The sequence below is a fragment of the Gouania willdenowi genome, chromosome 13 (genome assembly GCF_900634775.1).
Source record: "Gouania willdenowi chromosome 13, fGouWil2.1, whole genome shotgun sequence".
Classification (NCBI taxonomy): domain Eukaryota; kingdom Metazoa; phylum Chordata; class Actinopteri; order Blenniiformes; family Gobiesocidae; genus Gouania; species Gouania willdenowi.
Genome location: NC_041056.1, coordinates 14,184,294 through 14,204,568, shown reverse-complemented (window position 1 = coordinate 14,204,568; position 20,275 = coordinate 14,184,294). Strand labels below are relative to the sequence as shown.

Genomic DNA, 20,275 nt, shown 5'->3' with positions numbered 1-20,275 from the left:
AAATTAACCCTTATAAACAAAAAAATATTGAAATGGGATATTTTACTACTGCAAATGTATAATATATTACTGGTATTTTGTGAACAGGACACATGGAATTCCGAGTGATTTCCGAGCAATTCATTATAGTTGTACAGGACTCCCAAGAACTCCACATCCTCAAAATTGGTATTGCCACATGTGCAGTAACACGACACAACCTAAGAAGAGAACTAGAATTAGATAAAAAGTTGCAGTATTTTCCAGTCTTGTTCCAATCCCAATGTTTAAATGTTGTTTTGTTTTTCAGGTTCATGTTACATTTTGCAAAGGGTTACACTTTATTTCTGGCTTATTGATTTTTGTTTGGCATGTTTGGCAAAGTATCATCCTTTTTTTCAGGCATTTTATTTGGACTTGTGTTTGTGATGTTCTGTTTTTGGTTACATTTGGATAAATAGATCAGTACACGACACTTTGTTTGTTTTTATTCCTACAGAGTTTGTCAGTATGTGTCCCAGAACACTGAAACACCAAATAGATATACAGTAGCTACAGTATATATACATGAGCAGGAGTACAATGTCTCATTTCCATATTTTTCTGGGTTATCTAATATCCAACCACATGTGTCCTGTTCACAAAATACCAGTGATATACATTTGCAGCAGTAAAATGTTCCATTTCCATATTTTTTTGGTTTATATGGGTTAATATACCAGTAATATGTGTTTATATGCATATTTATACCCTTGGAAATCACTCGGAAATACCTTGGAATTCCGGGTTTTACCAATACCCTGAAAAGAGGACGTGTCCGGGTAAATCTGGACGTATAGTTACCCTACGCAACAGAAGATATGAAATTAACAGCATGTACTGTCAATTACAAACCCAGTTGTTTAATGAGGATGTAATGCGTAAATGAATGTGATGACATGTCTGTGGGACCCGGGTTGAACGAGTGGAGCTACCCTAATATTGCAAATTTATTTGGCAACCCAAATAATATATTGTGCGATACACTTGTGGGTTGCGACCCATCCTCTGGGAATCAGTGGTTGAGATTTTGACGACCTCTTAGTTTGAGCAGCAGCCGCAGCAAACTTTTGACCCCTTCATGGATTTGAAAATATGGGAATTTTTCTGGCGCCCACTACGAGCCATCCCACCACTCCACCCAAGCTCCAGTAAAATACTAATACGGGACGATGGTGGGAAAGAGGGGTAAAATACGGGAGTTTTCCGGCCAAAACGGGATACTTGGCAGGTATAGTCATGCCATGTTCTCATGAATGAGGATGAAAGGAGGAGGTGTAGGCGAACGCTTGTGTGGGAATAGAAGCTACCAAGTGTGCAGCTGGAAAGGGGTGGGGCATATAAATAAGTTACGTGTTTTGTCATTAAATGGTTGTAAATAGCATCCCAATTTTTTCATTAAATGTTTTGGAATTCATGTTTGTACTAATATATTGTGGGAGTTAAATTAGTTAGGTTTCCTCAGATTGTCTGGACAACATGTATGTCAAAGTTTGTTTGATTCCAGAAAGTTGTTTTTTCCTTCTTTTTGAATAATGTGTTAAAGTTTCATTTATTCAGACAACTTTTTTTCAGGAAATGTGTACTTTGGCAGTTGACAGTTGAAACATGTTGGGAGATCAGTCTTCTTCAGAGGCGTCTGTTGATCGCTTTGATGAAAGCCTAAATGAAACCGTAACACACATGGTTCATTTGAGTTTTAAAATTTGATGTAGGGGTGAATGGCTGTGTGAATATAAAATTAATCATGAAAGGCAATAAATTCAGTGAAAATAATCCAACATCTTGAAGCCTAATTTAAATGAAATCTTTAAAAAATTGACCATGGTTTATCTTTTGTTCAGAGCTGTAAAATGCTTCTGCGTGGGAGACAAAGCCGACGCTGATGAAGGTCAGCTCCCCTCGTCTCCTCTCTTTTCACTCCCCAGGTGGTTGCGATGTGCAGTGTGATACTAGAGTTTCCACTTCCTGCTTCAATGCACACAGTCTAGGCCAAAAAAATAAAAAAGAATTTGCACACGGACAGGCGTTATTACCACTTCACACATCCGCTCTTGTTTCCTCTCTCATCGTCTCGCTGCAGGTAGATGGAGCGAAGGTCCTGCCCTGTGACATCACAGCTCCCAGTGTGTCTCAGATTTCCGCAGCACAGATTAGATTAGCCTCATATTGTCTTGCTGACTCACTGTCCTTGGGTTATATTGCACTGTGAAGGGGTGCTTGCATGGTTATGTGATTTTAAATTAGATTTTTTTTGCACACTTGATGATACTCAATACTCAACCAGCACAGGCTGTCTCCTTTCTTTGTGCTGTTGTACATACATTACTTTATCCCTGAAAATAGTATTATGTACTGTATATGTATAAGGAGCATTACAATAACATTAGATTTTAAATTGTACCCCTTTCAGATATGCTAAGGTTTTAGCAGGGTAGTTGTCACCCCAGGGCAAACATGTGTGTTGTCCACTTTCCCATGTGCTCTAATGTTCCTGAGTCACTGTGCAAACGTAAATCGTGACGTAAGAAACAGAAGTGGAAGAAATCTGCTAAGAAAGTGTCAAATTACTATTAAATTCAATACAATTCAACTTTATTTACCGTATATAGTTCTAATTACAACAATAAATCATCTTGTAGCAAAAAACAACAATTCCACCCATCTCTCAATCACTAATAAACTATAAATGATAAAACTACCTAAGGCCAAAATGATAGCCGTGGATGCACTGGACGGAGCACAGACAATACTTTTTTGGTTGTTAAGTCCCTTTTGTGTTGTTTTTATTGTAAAGGTTTGGACATAATCATGTTTCAATTGTCCAGAAAATAAAATGAAAGAAAGTCACACCACCTGCGTTTAAATTGTCTTTTATAAATTAGCACAACATTTATTCCAGCTCTGTTGTGTTGATGATTTTCACATTTGAAATTTATCAAAATAAATAAACAAAGGAAATAAAAGGTGCAGCATAATAAAAACCAAGGCCAGAAACTGAATCTGATTGTGTAATTTGTGGCCCGTTCTATAGGAAATCAAAGACTAGGGAGCAGGAAAGAAGGAACAAAGACCATTTCAGCTGCAATGTTGTGTTTTATTTAGTCAGGCATGCAAGGCGTTGTTCTACATTCTGCAGTGTTTGCAACCATAAAAATAAAAATAAAAAAACAATGCTGGGATCAAAATAAAGTGAAGAACTGCCTAATCATGACATTCACTTGAAACGTGCTTAAGGTATGTTTATGGCAAATTAAAAAAATAAACTTCAGTCTTGGTTAATTTTATTATCTAAATGTTTGTAAGCAGGTATTGGACCAGTGATAAAGTTGTGTCCTTGTACCTAGAGTCCTTAATTCAGCAATTGAATATATGATCTGGTACAAACAATGCATAAATAAATGATTTAAAAAGTTTGTAACCAATGTCAAGGACAAGGATTAATTCTTACATTTAATACATACTACACTACAGAAAAAGTGGTGTTATTGTTGTTAAAGTAATAGTTTGTTTACTATCTCAACATTGCTGTTCCCACACCTTCTGACAGACAATGATGAGAATTGAAGTGTTTAAAAAACATATCATTGACTAAATGCAGAGTCAAGCTAAGAGTCAAAACACAGAAGTTGAATAAATACATCAGTAGGACCAACACTATCATTATTCATGATCCTAGGAGCTGAAAACGCAATGTTGTTAATGAATGGTTTCAATGTGCAGTGAGCTTTGTGTCTATGTGTTTGTGTTTGGTCATGACTGATTAGAGTTAATGTCTTCAATTAATAGATGTGACACACAGAGCCTGTAGACAGGAGAGCACACTAATCACCACGGCTTTCATGTTGGCAGAAATTCTTCAGGCTGTCATGATACAGTTCACGTCAGCGTCCAGTGATTATGTCAGTTTGTTGAAATGTGGGCTTCTTCCAAAAAGCATTATTCAGTACAGTATATTTAGATTTGGAGAATATCTCAGCAAAACAAAAGAATAAAGCATCTCTAGAATGAACAATAAGATAAAAGACCACCACCATAAATAATCCAACCTCAATGGCTGAAAAAAGGAACAATTGCATGCAGTGGATTGTGCCTGGTTAGAGACTGATGTGTAATAACGACCCGAAATGTAACAAAAAGGGGAAAAAAAAACACAAAATGTAATAATGTAACAAGATGCTGAACCCAAAATGTAAAAACTTTTTTGCACAAAATGTAACAATATATATATATATATATATATATATATATATATATATATATATAAATCGATTAATCGAATTTGTAGATAAAAACGATTTTTATTTTGCAAATTCGAGTTAAATTTTTTATTTTTTTATTGTAATTATTGTTATTATTTTTCCCAACACAGTTTTTTCTGACTTTTTTGCGTTCCGATGCGAGCCAGCCCCCTCTTTGTTTACATTTGTTTACCCTTTAAGTAGGCTATATGTGTGCCACAGACATGTTCAATTTTTTATTTACACTATGCTGAGATGCTAAGGGAAGAATTTATTATTTTTTTAATTGTAATGTTATATGTTATAGAACAGCTATTTTCAACTGGTGGGTCGGAACCCAAAATTGGGTCGCAGACCTGTATTGGGTGGGCCGTGGACAGCTGGTCAAAATTGAACAAATACCTAATGTCTCTCATGTTGGACTTGTCTTTTATTTTAAAAGAACTTTTTGCTGTAAAATGCATGTTGCAAGGGAAAAATAAAATTATATATATATATGTGTGTGTGTGTGTATGTTTTCAACAGCTATTTTTGAAAAACTAAATTTAATTGGTTGACTTAAAAAAAATGATTGATTTAATGACTGTTGAAAAATGTGAAATGTGGGTCCCAGGATGAGACCAGATGAGAACCCCTGTTATAAAATATGTAGTTTTCTGATTTCTTAATCAGAAAATTTAAGCTGCTGTGAAGTTGCTGTTGCACTTTTGCTTAAACCTGGGTTAAAACTTGAAATTGTTGAATGACAGAGCCTCATTTGCTTTTTATTTTAGGATTGTTCTATGCATTTTAACTCTTGAGGACAATCACAGCAATAAAGTTGCACTTTTGACAATATATTTTATGTCTGCAATCCTTTTTAAGTGCATTAAAAAAACTAACCGAAAGTCAAATTGAAACTCAAATCTAAGATTATTTTTTTTTATAGGCAAAATCACCCAGCCCTATTATGAGGCAAACAAAACATTTTTCCCATAATAGTGTAATCATTTTATTACAGCATACATTCATTTGGGGAAAATATTTTGGGCTCAGCATCTTGTTTCATTATTGACCAGTTCTTACATTTTGGGTTTTATTACTTTTTTCTTGCTACATTTTGGGTTGTTACATATTGGACTTGGCAACATTTCAGCTGTCCTCTGATTTAGACCCACAACAGTTGCTTTGTATTGATAAAGTCCACACTGAGACAGGAATGTATAAAAATATATATTTAATAAAGAAAAGAGCAAAGGATAAATACAACAACCCTCTTCCGCAAGAGGGGTGACGCACTGAACCCTGAAAGAGTAAAGCAATATATTTTATAGCGTAATGAAGAGGAAGGAGAGGGAGGGAGTGAAGGGAGAAAGGATTTTGATGGAAAATTACTGCTTCTACAGAGCTCTGCTTATCAGAGCTTTGTTATGAGACCTTGAGTAGAGACTGGTTTTTGCTGGCACTGTGAATATAGCACAATCTGTCTGTACTGCCAGTAGGTAATCTAATTTAACATGTCTTATCAAAAGTAGAATGAATAATGCAGTCATTGTGTATGAACACATGAAATATTGTACACATGAAAACTCATTTGTTGTAGAAACCCTTTAATTCATCAATCATTGACTCACTCTATGATGTAATAAAATTATTACACTATTTTGCCTGTCTCATAATATAATTATGAACCCAAAATGTAACAAACTGTTACTTTAATGACCAGTGATAACATTTTTTGATTATATTTTGGGCTCAGCAATTTTGTTGCATTATTGACCCATTATTACATTTCAAGTTTTATTACATTTTTGTTTTAAATAACAATTCAGGTATTGTTACATATCGGACTCTAACATGCTTGATTAAAATGTTGGTGTTACTGTGGTAAGGGTTCACTTTTTGACTTCAAGACTTCTGTTTCATTATGCAGTATCTGCCATTAAGACAATAAAAGCTCATCCTTTAGGTCCCTGAAATATGAGGTATAGACCCACCATGGATTTCCTTTGTGTATCCCACAGATTCTGGATTGGATTAAGTTCTGGAAATGTGGTGACCTGGTTGGTGTCTCGCTCCAACCATCTATAGCTGTTTTAGCCTTGTGATGTCCTGCTGAAAAAAGCCACTGCCATCAGGAAATACTGGATCTGTGAAAATCATTGCTCAACATATCATAGTGTCTTTTGCTGACTCGCCTTCCTCCTATTTTGCACCTTTTTGGCCATGTGCTTATCAAATGATTTATGCAGCCAGTAGAGCAGGCATGGGCAACACTATCACAGCAGGGGCCACAAAAATGTGATTGTATCTAATTTGAAGGTCACATGATCAACATTCATGTCAGCATTTAGGATAATGACAGATCTGAGCATTAATACAGGGGGGAAAGGGTTTTGTCTTTGTGGTGTTGTTGTTTTGTTAGTTTTCAGCCTATGTGTGTTATTTGAGGTGTTATGTGTGTTTTTGTTATTTTTTTGTGTTCTTGTAATTATGTGTATTTTTCTGTCATTTTATGCATTTTTCGTTGTTGATTTGTGCATTTTTGGGGTCACTTTCTGTAATTTTGTTGTTGTTTTTTGTAATTTCCTGCCATTTTGTTGACAGTTTGTGTGTCTTTGGAGCTATTCTGTAATGTGTTGTTGTACTCATATTGTTTAAGTGGTTGTTGGTTCTGTCTTTATTGTTTTGTGTATTTTTGGAATTTTTTGTGTATTTATGTGTACTTTGTGCATTTTCTGTCATTTTGTGTGTTTTGGGAGTGATTCAGTTTTTTTTTTTTATGTCGGGCTTTATATTCCTTCCAACTTCTTAAGTTTTTGGGGATTTGTTTTGGGGGTCGTACAAAATTAGACTGAGGGCCGGGCTGCCAATTGCCCATGTCTGCAGTAGAGTATGAAGCACCCATTGAATTCAAATTTTGAGTTTTATTTTCGCTGTCTTCACAAACAAAAAAAAGTGCAGAACAAACATTTAATTGTCCAATTCTTCAGCCGAAAGGGTGTAGGTTGAAGCAAAGCTTATACGTATATACACCCCATCACAACAAAACAAAACAAGGTTCTCTACATAATATCACACACAAAAAATATTTAACTTATATTACTATTTTCAAATTTTACATTCCAAATTTTTTTTCTTTTTAAGAGAAAACAAATCTCAAAACAGTTAACAGAGCTTTGTGACCCTCTGCCATTCCATATTTCAAGGGTTAAACAAACATAGAAATGTTCTTTTGTTAAGACTCACTTGTTGGCTTCCATTCTATTTCATACTTCCTTCTATTCCTGGCAATGGCATCAATCAATCAATGCTCATTGAATTCTTCATCCTTCCTGTTCACATTACACGATAAAGGTTGTGTTTTATTTGCCGCTATATAATTGCCATTTACTATAGACAAACGTAGGCACATCACATTTTTTTATTATCATTTATTACAGCCACAGTGCTTTTTTTTTCATTCAGAGCTCTTAATACATATCTCAGTGTCAGGGAGTCGCCTCGTGGGGTCTGATTAGATTTGAAGCGCAGTGGGGTGGTGCACAGCAGGGAAACAGGACAGAAATACAAGGCAACAAAACAGTCAGACACAACAGAGTGAAGCTAAATGTGTAAAGATTGAACGCTGGTGGTTAGCGGTGCCATGGTTGGGAGGCAGGACTCAGCTGGGAGCTGCTGATTTGCAGCGCCTGAAGGACGGACATGGCCTTCCACCCACTCTGTCGCCATGGGAAACGGCAGAGAGGAGGTCTCATCTTCATTCGTCTATCACGCTCTTTATTTCACAATACAGCCTAATCTCTGTTTCGGTTCCTTTTTCTCACCGTCAGCGTATTATTTCATGGTATCCTTAGTAATAAACTCTTTACAGAGCAGTTGAAGCTGAGTCAGAGAAATTGTGCTGATTACACCAACGGACGCTCAGTGTTTCTGTGTGTTTATCTCGGGCCGTGCCTCTTAGACCTATATATCCTTTTCATCGCCCAGTTCAGCTGTTAGATCTTTGTTTGTGAGGTGGCTCAAATGTGTGTTATCAAAGCGCAGCAGGCCTCGCTATGAATGTGAGGAAATAAGAGAAACAACAAACAGGAACTGAAGACTGATTCCAGGAACTCCCCCATCCCCCAGTCAATCTGCATCTGACTTTTTCCTCACACTATTCGTTATTCATTTCACAATACTTTATAGCAGGAGTGTCCAACGCAGATCAGGGGCCAAATGCGAAGCAGTTTGAGCTTAAGTGGGCCACAGATTTATGCTGGAAAATGAGTAATTTCAAACATTATTGTGCCCTAGTTTGCACTTCTACGTATACATAAAATACAAAATATGTAAGAAACTGACAATATCCAAGCATTAAGTGATATATATCAGTATCAACAGGGTTTTCACTATAAATTCCATAGATTTTGTGACCAATGTCCATTTAATTAAGGGATATAAGTCTTAATTTAAGGAAAATTGAAGTTTTTAACACTAAAAATGACTGTAAGCACCGGGGGTGTTGAGTTTACACAATGATTCAGGTTTCCTCTGTCATTTTCACATTTTCCTGCATGTGGGCCCAATTGGATGCTCCAAAGGGCCGGATTTGGCCCCCAGGACATGAGTTTGACACGTGCTCTATAGCGACATGTAGCACACGTGTCTTACTTCATTTTTATATCAGCTGATTTTGAGCTGCAGCTAAAACATGTGAAAGGAAGGAAACATAAATGCATTCTCTTTTCATCCACTAATTATTTTCCCGCTTAAACATAATAAGAGGGTCCTGAACTACAGGGGAGAGGATCAGGGTGGGAGGAGGGGGGAGGAGGCTGGTGCCATGGCAACCGAAGCCACGGCAGTCGTCATCTTGAGCCATCTTCTGCATCACTTATGTAGGTGTGTATGCGTGTGTGTGTGTGTGTGTGTGAGAGAGAGAGAGTGCAGCTTGTATGAGTTCACTCTCCTCTCCAGATGGGAGGTGAGGACATCCCCCTCTAACATTGTGCTAACACAGAGAGAGAGAGAGAGAGCCGAGAGAGAGTGAGACCAAAACCCCAGAATGCACTGCAGGCTGCAGGGCTGAAGTCGTGCAGATTCATCAGTTCCTGTCTAAAGGGTCGTCTCTGAGTGCGCGCTCACACACTCGTACGTATACACCCAGACTGAGGACAGACGAGGAAGCAGGTAAGACTACTTTGGCTCTCAAGTGTGAATAGCTGCTGGGTTTTTTTTTATTTTTATTCTTTTACACAATGCTCTCTTTGTTATTAGCTTTTGAAAAGCTCCAAACCCATAGCTACACTCTTTAATATTTGACATGTCATAATTTAGAGAACTTCTATAGCCTGTATAGATTTTTTCTTTTTTTAATTTCTTTGAATAAACAAGAGGAAAGTTTGGTTTGTAGAAAGTACAATATTAATCACATTCTTGCCGAAGATGTTGCAATTTAGCAAGAGTGCACGATTTGTTTGCCCTTGTCGACTGAAATTTGCAGAAATATATTAATGTGACTGTGCGTGTGGGGTTTTGCATGAAATATTTTATAGTGACTGAGGACTGCTGTGTAACTAATGAGAAATGCCTGAGTAAGATTCAGTATTTCATGTTGTTTTGTCTTCTTTAAAATCTGTTTGCAACTACAATTGTGCAAAAAACTTAATGACATTTCCTGTCATTAAAAAAAACATTAATTTAAACAGTTTCCTTAGTATTTAGAAAATATAGCTGAATCATTTACAAATTTGAAGATTGTGATCAGACAAAATATTGCTTAAAGTGCAAGAGATGATGCATTGATGAAACAAAGAAACGAAACAAAGCTTGATTTACATTGTCTGTGTGTGTGTGTGTGTGTGTGTGGAGTGGGTTGACTTCCCTGTTAAGGGTCATTTTGTGGTTTAACAGTCGCAGAGCCTTGCAACCATATCTGTTGCACCACAGAGAAACAGAAAGGCTGGAAAGGGAGATTGCTTCAGCCGAGGGCAGGAACTCTCAAACTTTATTATCACAGACTGCATTTCAGAATGACATATCATTCCCCTGAGTGCTTATCAAATTTATATTACTGCATTAAGGCAATGATGATTTTAAAATAATAAAAAAACAAACAAACAATCCATTATTGAAGACATTTGAATTACAAATGATAAATCCCAATTAGAATGTTATAGTTAATAGTTTATACATAGTCCTTTAAAGCTTCTGAAGACTCTTATTTGTGTTGCTCATATATGTAGCTGTTCATTCTACTCTGTTTTAAACCAAGTCAACTTTTCTAAAGTTGTTTTTTTTTATTGATAAAACTCGTGCAATGAAATCCATAAAAATACATAATGTGGTCCAGATAACACCTGTTTTGTATATTCTGTTACTTTCCATCTTTAACAGACTGGATCATCTCTCTCTGTTGTTTTGCAAACCCATTTTTACAAACTTACAAGTCAAGATTTTTCTCCATCTTATTTGTGTTACTTTCTTCTGCACTGTTTTTTGTTCTCTGATACTAATATACTGTACAGCAGTCCGTTTGATATCTAGAAGCTGCCTGTGGAAAACAGAGCAAAAAAATGTTTAGCCTGTGCTAAATCTTGCCATTAATAATAGTCGACATGACGGGACTGACTGACAGTGGCAATGGTTTAGCTGTCAGGACGTTGTGAGTTGTGTATGTTACGACACATGTTCAACAACTTTGTGCTGATGGATGTTTTCCACTAAGGCCACAAGGTCACAGAAATTGCAATTTCTGCACAGAAAGGTGTGCTGTAGAACGTTGGTTGTTAACCTTTTTCAAACTCGGGGAACACATTTTTGGGACAAAGCGTCCCCCTACATAGTTTCTGTAATTGATCTCACCCTTTTTGGGTTAATATTATCAATAAATCTATAACAAAATCAAGGTCACTTGCAGTTTAAGAAACAAAACACAATAAATGAGGTCCTCAAAAGGACCATTTTTTTAACCATCACAGTGTGTGTAAACAAGCTCAAAATTCCCAATAAGCTAAAGATTATTGAATTATTAAATGAAGGTGCAACCAGAAAATAATTCAATTTTGAAATCAGGCCAATTTACAAAACAATATCAATTTAAGAAGAATTATTGATTTAAATATTTACATTGTTCAATTAATGTCATTTATGTATCAATCTTTTCAGCATATTTGTATATATATTTGATGATATATGATATAAGTGTAATAATAATAATTGTTATAATAATTACATTAATTATAATAATTTTAAAAACACTGACACATTTACATTTTACAAGTCAATAAAAGAAAAAAAAAAATAACTATATAAAATACGTGAAAATTTATTCTTTATTTCAGCAGTGGTTTTTATTTTTTTATGTGTGGCAGAACCAGAGTGTGAAGGTCAGCAGCTTTTTTACTCTCACATCTCATATTTTCTCAGTTTGAACCCACGGCAGTCCAAACTACAGCAAGTGAGTTCATAGAAGGTCAGGTTAAAATGTTGAATTTTTGGACAGAATCAGGACTCATGAATGCCTCTTCTGCATTAATTAAAATGCTATGAGTCCTTTGAGTCCTCCTTTATCACAGTAACACTTGGGGACAATTCTAAGGGCTCGACAAAGTCAGGATATATATAGAGAAATAATAGCAACCCCATAACATTTCCCTGAGAGTAAAGAGAGTTATGAGTCACATTGTATTGTTTGAATAATAATAATAATAAATATTTTTTGTTTTAGTGTAGCTCAGTTACAGTCACTGTCCCTGGTACAATACTTTTTAGATATTACTATAATCAGCTTTGCTTAAATCTCTTTGTTAATAATTTAATACTTTCACATTCAAAACACAAATTTGCACAAATTTACTCCAAAACCAAACAGTTTTCAACAAGCTAGCCCTTCATAATAGTAACAATGCCAGATGGAACTGGTAATTATGCTGCGGTATGATTGGTGTGAATCAATAATGGTCTCTGTAAAGCGATTTGAGTGTCATAGAAAGTGCTATATAAACACATTATTATTATTATTATTGTTAGAAACGGTTAAAAACTCAACCAAAAAAAAAACTCTAAGCCCAACCTGGCAACGCAGATTCTGCAGCAGCTCACTCTGTCTCTGTCTGTGTTTTATTACTTTTCTCACTTACAGTCCCCTGTTAAATAAATTAAGACATGTTTATTGTTGGTTCATTTATTTTTAGTCAGACCTCTTTTATATTCCTGAAGTGTTTTCTTGCGGTTGAAAATCATAGTATTTACAAAACTATTTGTGGAAACCAGGAATAGGAAACTGTTGTGCTGATGTTTTGCCATCATGAAAATTAAACGTCTTTATAATTAGTGTTTGCAGTACCTTGCTTTGGCTTCACAAAGACATTTATTATGGTAGCTAGAGCTAAACATCGCCTCATGTAGCAGCACAGAGATCCATCAAAGAGGATGCTGTTCAAACAACACTTTCCGCCCTGAACTGGGTGACACGTGCATGCTCACAAGCATGCACGTGTATTCACACATATGGAAAGATGCAGTCAAATGCACACACCTGCAAAAAGTCAATATAGTGATAAATGCCAAACACCTTGATATAATGCAGCCACAATTCAGTGATGTGGCTCTGAGTCACTTTATAACACCCATCTGACATGCACATGCACACACACACACACACACACACACACATCTACAAACAAACACTACTCTCTCACACACGCATGCACACATACCTGACGTAGTGTTTGATGGAGTTAGACACCATGGCAACAGAGCTATGACTCTTGCTGTCCTGTGAGTGGACTGAAGCTGTGGAGGAGGTAGGAAAAAACTACCAACCAAAAGCAGCTATTGTTATTATTTACGATCAGTCTTTCTTTATTTCAACAATATCCCGTCATTTTTTCCATCCTAAAATCTGCATGGTTTGAATGCCTTGCAGAGAGAAAGACAACAGGAGACAGAAGAGTGTTCAGTAAGCAAGTTATTTCTAAACCATTGATTGTGTTAAACCTGATACATCATCAGCAGAAATCGCTCTATTCTCTTCACTGTAACCACTTATCCTTGTAGATGGCATGTCCATTAGTATTCTATTTTTGTTAGTTTTTTAATCCCACCCCTTTTTTTTGGTTTATGCTTATTGTGTGTCCCAACTCACCTTTCCTTCATACAGTAGGAGTCCTTCTGGCTTTCTGTTTCTCACACCTTTTTCTTTCTGTCATGCTTTATAAAAGTGCAGAGTATGGAAACCCTTGCAGGTAGGCAGATCCAACAAACAGCATCTGTATAAGATTACTGTGTGCAGATGGTGGAAAGACAGAGGGGAGAGTATTGGACTAATAGAATAGTTCTTCTTTTTGAATAATATGCTAAGGTTTCGATGTTAAGGTTTGTCAGGAAATTTTATCTCTTGACATGTTATTCAAAAAGAGGAAGATTTCTTACCCTTCCTTAGGGAGGGCTGGTGATGGTCACAATTAAGCAATAAAATAAATCAATGTATTTTATTGCAATAACAAAATATGCATTGCTGTCTCATAATGGTTTCACTTCCTGTGGTGTTGACCTTTGACAGCATGTGCAGACAAGTAAAAAAAAAAAAAAAAAAAAAAGAGGAAAAAAAGAAATTGCTGGAATTATTAGGCGGAAGTCAAGTCAAGTAAACATCAAAGCGAACAGCAGACGCCTCTGAAGTAGACTGACAGTTGAAAGTCAAAAACATGCCAGGAGATGAAATTCCCTGAAAAACTCAATAAACGAAACCTTACAGAAACTTTAAAGCTGATATCCAGAGTTTCTGAGACATTGTCTCGATGCCCGCCCTCAACAGCTCCACTTCCTCCCCCTGCCTCTGCAATCTACCAGAAGCCACACCTCTACTTTTCTGCACACGCATCACGGAACATAACAATGTCTCATCGGGTTGCATTGATATAGGTCTATGGGTCAGGTAAGAGCCAAAATCATATTTACCTGTTTGATGTTGTGAAGCGTGACCTTGTTCCCGTGCACAGTTCCGCATTCACTTCAAAAACATGAAGTCGAAGCCTATTGGCAGGGCGCACTCGGCGATCATTTCCATTTGTATAGGGGTCTATAGGACAAATCATACATAAACATAGATTTCTCAGAAACTCTGGATATCAGCTTTAACAAAGGTATTGGAGTAGTGCAGGTGAACTGCATTTCAGCCATGTTCAGCATGTTCCCAGTCTGAAAATCAGCTTTCGTCAACATATACACACACGGATGCAAACCTGCTCTTTAATAACGTGAAATAACAGGAACGTGGCTGTTGACAGTAGAAGTTTGTTGGCTCTCCATGTGTTCCCGCCTCTCTTCCTTTCCCTTCCCACCCTTTTTTTTTTTTTTTTCTTGTGATCCAAGCATGATCTGGAAAAGGTGAACTTGCTGCCTGCAGAGCTTAAATTATGTGTGACATGTTTAGCCGTGCTGCCTTATATGGAGTCTGGTGTATCTGAATACAGTTAAAGTCTGTGCCAGGAGGGAAACAGAGAAAAAGCGAGGAAGTAAAGGACAGGAGAGGGAAGGAAAGAAAGGGAAGAGGGGGAGGAAAAGGAGGAGGAGTGTAGACATAGGAAGAAGCAACGGGAGGAGGAAAAAAAAAAAGGAAAAGGGAAGGAGGGAGGAGGGCAGTGTCAGAGGGAGTGAAGGAGAGGAGTAGCCGCTAAGCAAGCATGAGGTTATCTGTTTGCAGTCTCCCTTCAGCAGCACTCAGATGAGTCCTTGCAGTGATCCAGTAAGTCTTTACTGTTCTCTTACTCTACCCGTCTCTCTCTCTCTTTCTTACTCTCTGTGACTCTGTGTAAATATTTCTGTACAACCCTTCTTGTGTGATACTTCTCCCTCTATTTCAGTCTTTTTAAATCACATCTGGATGTTTAGCGTGTGATGTGTCCAAGTATTTGAGTGGGTTTGATAGTTGTTTATAAATAAGGGTTCGGAAGTGTGTACGTATCGCAAATTCCCATTGGGAGATTTTTTTTTTAACTGCTGAAATAAGCAGAGCTGCAAAAAAAATGGGTAATGTCAGTATTTAAAGTTCCCCAGAGTAGTTAGTGCACACACATACACACACGAAAACACTCCGTTTTCTAGCAATTTCTTTCTTTCTTATATAACTGCAATGCAATCCTCGTCATGTGACTACGACTAAAAGTACATGTGTGAAAATGAATAATATAACATAAAACACTAACTCTTGGACGTACATGAACAGCCGTACGAACCCACTTTTATATTAGCAGGAATACTTCTGTTTATACTACAGCTGCCCTTAGGAAATGATTCCCAATCCATTCTTATCCTGGCAGTCCGTGTCAGTCTGAGAAACACATACTTGAACTCACAAACACGTGGAACCAAATAAATTCTAAAGATAAAAACTGTTGTTGTAATTAAAACAGTTTGTGAACCGATTTGAGAAAAGTCAAGTAGAGTTCATACTTACACTAGAAAAACATGAGCTAAGAAAATCATCTTTATTTTTTGTTACAATACAAGCAATGATATTTGTCCATCTTGGCCAGGCTAAACTGTGCACATTATTCCAAATATAGGCAGGTACGGTAATTGTGTATGTGCACAGACGAGTATAAGGATGTAAATAAAGTCTATTAGATAGAGGGAAAAGTACAAGTTTTTATTACTTTATTTATTACTATTTCATATATCACCATGTACCCACATGTATACAATATTAATATACCAGAGTTGCTATGACACACTTGACATTGATCAATATTTTTGCCACTATTTACAGGATATTCTCGTAAAAAAGTTCCTGTGCTCTTTCGGTTTTACTTCGTCACAACCTATTTTTGCTCTTGACTCTTTTTTTCTAAACTGTCCTCTGTTTAAAATATCACTCTGAGTTTTTCTTTTGGTGTTGGGCTTTGATTAGTTTGGGGAAATAAAACTCTCTATGCAGATGAGAGCACACTGATCTACAAGGTCATTAGAGTGCAAAGGCACTTTGATGCATTTCAAAATTCATACCGCGGTCAAAATAAACCAAATAACCGCCTGAGTGAAGCCTATATATCAGCCTATATGTGCATAAACTTATTATATTTATGGTCTTGTTTTCTTAGCCACACTCATTATCTCAGCTGCCTTTGGCAATAGCAGGACAGTCAGACGGCTCAAAACACAACTAGAATCTCATGTGATTGGTGATCTAATAAGTAACTAGCCAGATGAATACTCTGGTGGAGTGTTTGTGGCTGGCCTAAATGACAAGAAAAAAAAAAAAAAGATGACCCAATTTTCAAAACCACAAAACACCTGCCGATGCTTGTCTCACCCATTTAGCCACACATTTATTGAGTTTACATGAAGAGCGGTCATTGCATTAAATATTTTGGGAGCGTAACTTCAAAACTTGTGACCAAATGCCAGTCCAAAAATAACCAAAAGCTGTTACTTTTATTGTTATAATAAGTGTTTTACAATTCAAGCAACCACTGACCTATTTATTTATTTATTTATTTATTTATTTATTTATTTATTTATTTATTTATTTATTTATGTTTTTAAATATGCAAACAAAACCCCTTATTAGTTTGACATAGTATATACAACTTTTACAGAAACCTCACTTGCTCTACTCAATTGTCCACAATACTCTTATTTTGGAAATCCGAGAGATGCTACAGCTAGTACAATAGATTATCTAAACCATCCATAAGACAAAATGCATGAACTATATTTAATGTATACATTTATTGTGGCAGTACTGTTATGTTTAGTTTTCTGAAAACTCTAAGATTTGGTACTCAACTTTTAATTTGAAATAATAAAAAAAAATGTAATTCCCTTGCTTGAGTTCATTTTTAGAAAATGGCTCTGAAGACTTTCTATGGTTATCAGGATTGTAAAGCCCTCAAAATTATCTACCCAGGGACCCTAGGCTTCTAAGGTTTCATAAACCATGTCTCAATGATTGTAAATTCTAGATAGTACATGTTAATTTATACAAAATGGCATTTTTCAGTGATGAAAACTATATTATCAATTGTTGTTATTTGTACTGAGATATGTCTTGTAGAAGTTTTTTTTTTTTGTATCTAGGTTACATCTGGAAGATTGTAAACACAGATGACCAAGTCCAAGAAATTCAACACTGAGAATGTGTGTGGCAGATTTATTGGCAGTCGCTTTGACCAATGGTCAAGAGGGACATCCTGTTAGGCCACATGGGAAGTGGCAAAAAAATCACCAGTGAGTCAGTCACTGGTGAATAATTTCTGTTTTCCCTGCAGCCTGCTAAGCTGTCACTGGACTAATGCACATGAGTGGAAAATGTAATCTATAGTAAATACAGTTGGCTCCATTGAGTGGCCCTCTGTGATTTCCACAGATTTAGGTGTCAAACTGAATCAAGCTGAATCACTGGTCATGGACAAAATGTACATATTACCAACTGTTTGGTCAAAAGCTGGTTTGATGACAAGTACAAGGTGTGTGTGTGTGTGTATGTGTGTGTGTGTTATTTTCAATCCATTCCTTTTCTACATTGTTTCCACTTTGAACCAACAGTAACTGATTTGAAACACAAAGATCAATGAATTGCGCCTTTGCACTTTTTTAACCTTTTTATTTCTATATTTATATATTGTGTGTGAATGAAATGTGATTTGTATCAAAGAGGACTATCTATCTATCTATCTATCTATCTATCTATCTATCTATCTATCTATCTATCTATCAAAGTGATCTCTATAATTTAACGACTGACATTCACAAACCAAGCTGCTAACAAAGCTCACAAACATTTCTCCTTAGGTCATCTTTCCTATTGGCCGACATTAAACCATTTCCAGGCAGAATTTTACGAGTGATCCTAAAATGCTATACCCCCTCCTGTCTCCAACCTCACCCTCACTTATTAGGGGAATGACCATATACAACATCTATATTATGTTACTCTTGACACCCACTTCTTAGATCTTCCTAACTGTGCATTAATGTGTCTTTCTCCCTTCAGGTGTATGCATTGTCTTCCCAGGTTGTCATGTGTCAGAGCACTGATAGTTTATTTAAAGATAAATGTAAAAAATGATGATTCATAATGTGTGTGCGTGTGTGCGTGCGTGCGTGTGATGCCATACCTGCCATGTTTTTGAAATTTCGAAGATGGTAGAATAACACAGGAGAGCATTTTATACCCACATACATTTATTTCCAAATAAATCTGTCTGCTTTCCTTCTGAGTATCACATTTGTATCCTTCAGACATCTCTGATCAATCTCTGTATTGTTTTTAAAATCTGTTTCTCTCGCCATCTCCATTTTGTTCTTTTGTATTCTTCCCATTTTTCTTTCTTTCTTAATGTAGACTACTATCTTAACCCCAGCCCACCTCCTCCATTGCTATTCCTGTGACGAGCAGACTTGTATGGCTGTGGGTTGGTTTATGTCTATGAACTCAATGACACCCCTGCTGGAGCTGCATTACACCACATAGGCAGTATACCCAGGCCAGGTATACAGCCTCTCTGCAGCAGAGAAAGTAGAAGAGGAGCAAATTTGAAGGCAGAATAAAAATGTATGCCCACTTGTAGAAAAGATGTAATTGTGCCCTCTCTTGGACCTGTTCATAAATCCATGTATTTAAGTGTACATGACTCCACATCAGCGTTAAATGCTTATGCATGAGTGTCAGGCTATTTGACTACATAAGCTGATAATACGGAGCAGACGACAGCTTGCGCACGTGCCACATGACTGCCCTCATCGTCTACCTTCTCTTATTTTTGTCTTACAGCTATAGAAAAAGGGAGAGTCACAGATCTGTTCTGTCTATGTGAGTGTGAACATTCTAGATAAGGGAAGCTTAGGGCAGAGGATAGGCGCTGGTGTGCATACATGCACTCATTACTCCAGAGGTTGTGTCCTGAATTTAAATGAACAAGCTGACCTTCTGTTCCTTGCTATGGCTGCATATTCTATGCCGATGATGCAGTTCTGCTGCCTCATGGTAAATTATCAACATAAACACGTGTCTCGAGCTAAGCAGGGAGGTGTAGATAACTTCACAAAGCATGTGATTGAAGATGAATCATCACTCAGCCCAAGAGGTTTTAATTAATTGTCAGGCTAACATGGGTTGAGCAAGCAATTGTTAGACAAGATCCAAGTTTAAGCTTGATTAAAAACCATTTCCTCCCTTGGCCACGTACTAAAGATTAATAACATCAGCTCCATCACAAAACAATTTACCAGTTGGCTGACGGTGGCCAAGGATAAAGTTAGGGCAGACCTATGTAAGAATGCACAGGGGGAATTTAACCAAAGTGGAATTATAGATCCAGGATAACAAGATGATGCCTGGCTTAGCTAAACCCTGACCACATTGGGTTTTCTTGTTCCACCAAACTCAGATATGGCTGAATAGCAAAGGTTTAGTTAAGCTAGCTATCACTGTTTAGGTTAAGCGCACAATCCGGGCTTTCTTCAGAAGAATAATTGATCAAGGAGAGGTGTAAGAGGCAAAGAGGACATGATGACATTTGTTACCAAGCATCAAGTGAGAAGAGGAAATAAAGGGAGAATAAAAGATGGACACAATAGTTAGGTTCAAGATGTTTTTTTGTCATTTCAGCATTTTAAAAGTAGTGAACGATTAAAGTCGGTGTTGTTCAGTTGTTCAATTTATGTTAGAGAGCATTCTATTGGGAACTGACAGGTTGTGAGCTTGTTTTAGATGCTACAAATGAGGGCAGACAAAGTTCTTTAAGATCACTTTAGAAAACTGTATTTATTATTTGTACAAAACTAATGCATAAAAGCAAGACAACGTCGAGGCTCAAACCAAGAATATCTAGCATCCTGAATTTCTCCTGAGATAAATCATAGGAGAGGTTCTTGTGGTATTCGTGCCAGATGTTTGCAGTAATACACCAGACACAACTTAATGATCCAATCAGTTGTTGCGTGGACAGAAAACACCACAAAACCAGTCAAGGTAGTCATAAATCAGCACCTAATTGTGCCAATCTATTGTCAACACATAGCCCACGTAACATTATAAAGTATCC

At 36.8% G+C, this 20,275-nt stretch overlaps 1 protein-coding gene across 8 annotated transcripts in view; it reads left to right on the top strand.

Moving 5' to 3' along the window:
• The first annotated feature begins 9,197 nt into the window (after positions 1-9,197).
• Positions 9,198-20,275, top strand: part of LOC114474075 (muscleblind-like protein 1) — a 72,688-nt gene continuing 61,610 nt past the window's right edge. For 7 of the 8 annotated variants that reach the window (XM_028464055.1, XM_028464056.1, XM_028464054.1 and 4 more), the window contains exon 1: positions 14,844-14,973. The gene's annotated coding sequence lies outside the window, so the exon portion shown is untranslated. Of the gene's footprint in view, positions 9,414-14,843; positions 14,974-20,275 lie in introns of those variants that run through there. The other variant, XM_028464050.1, reaches the window with a different exon arrangement.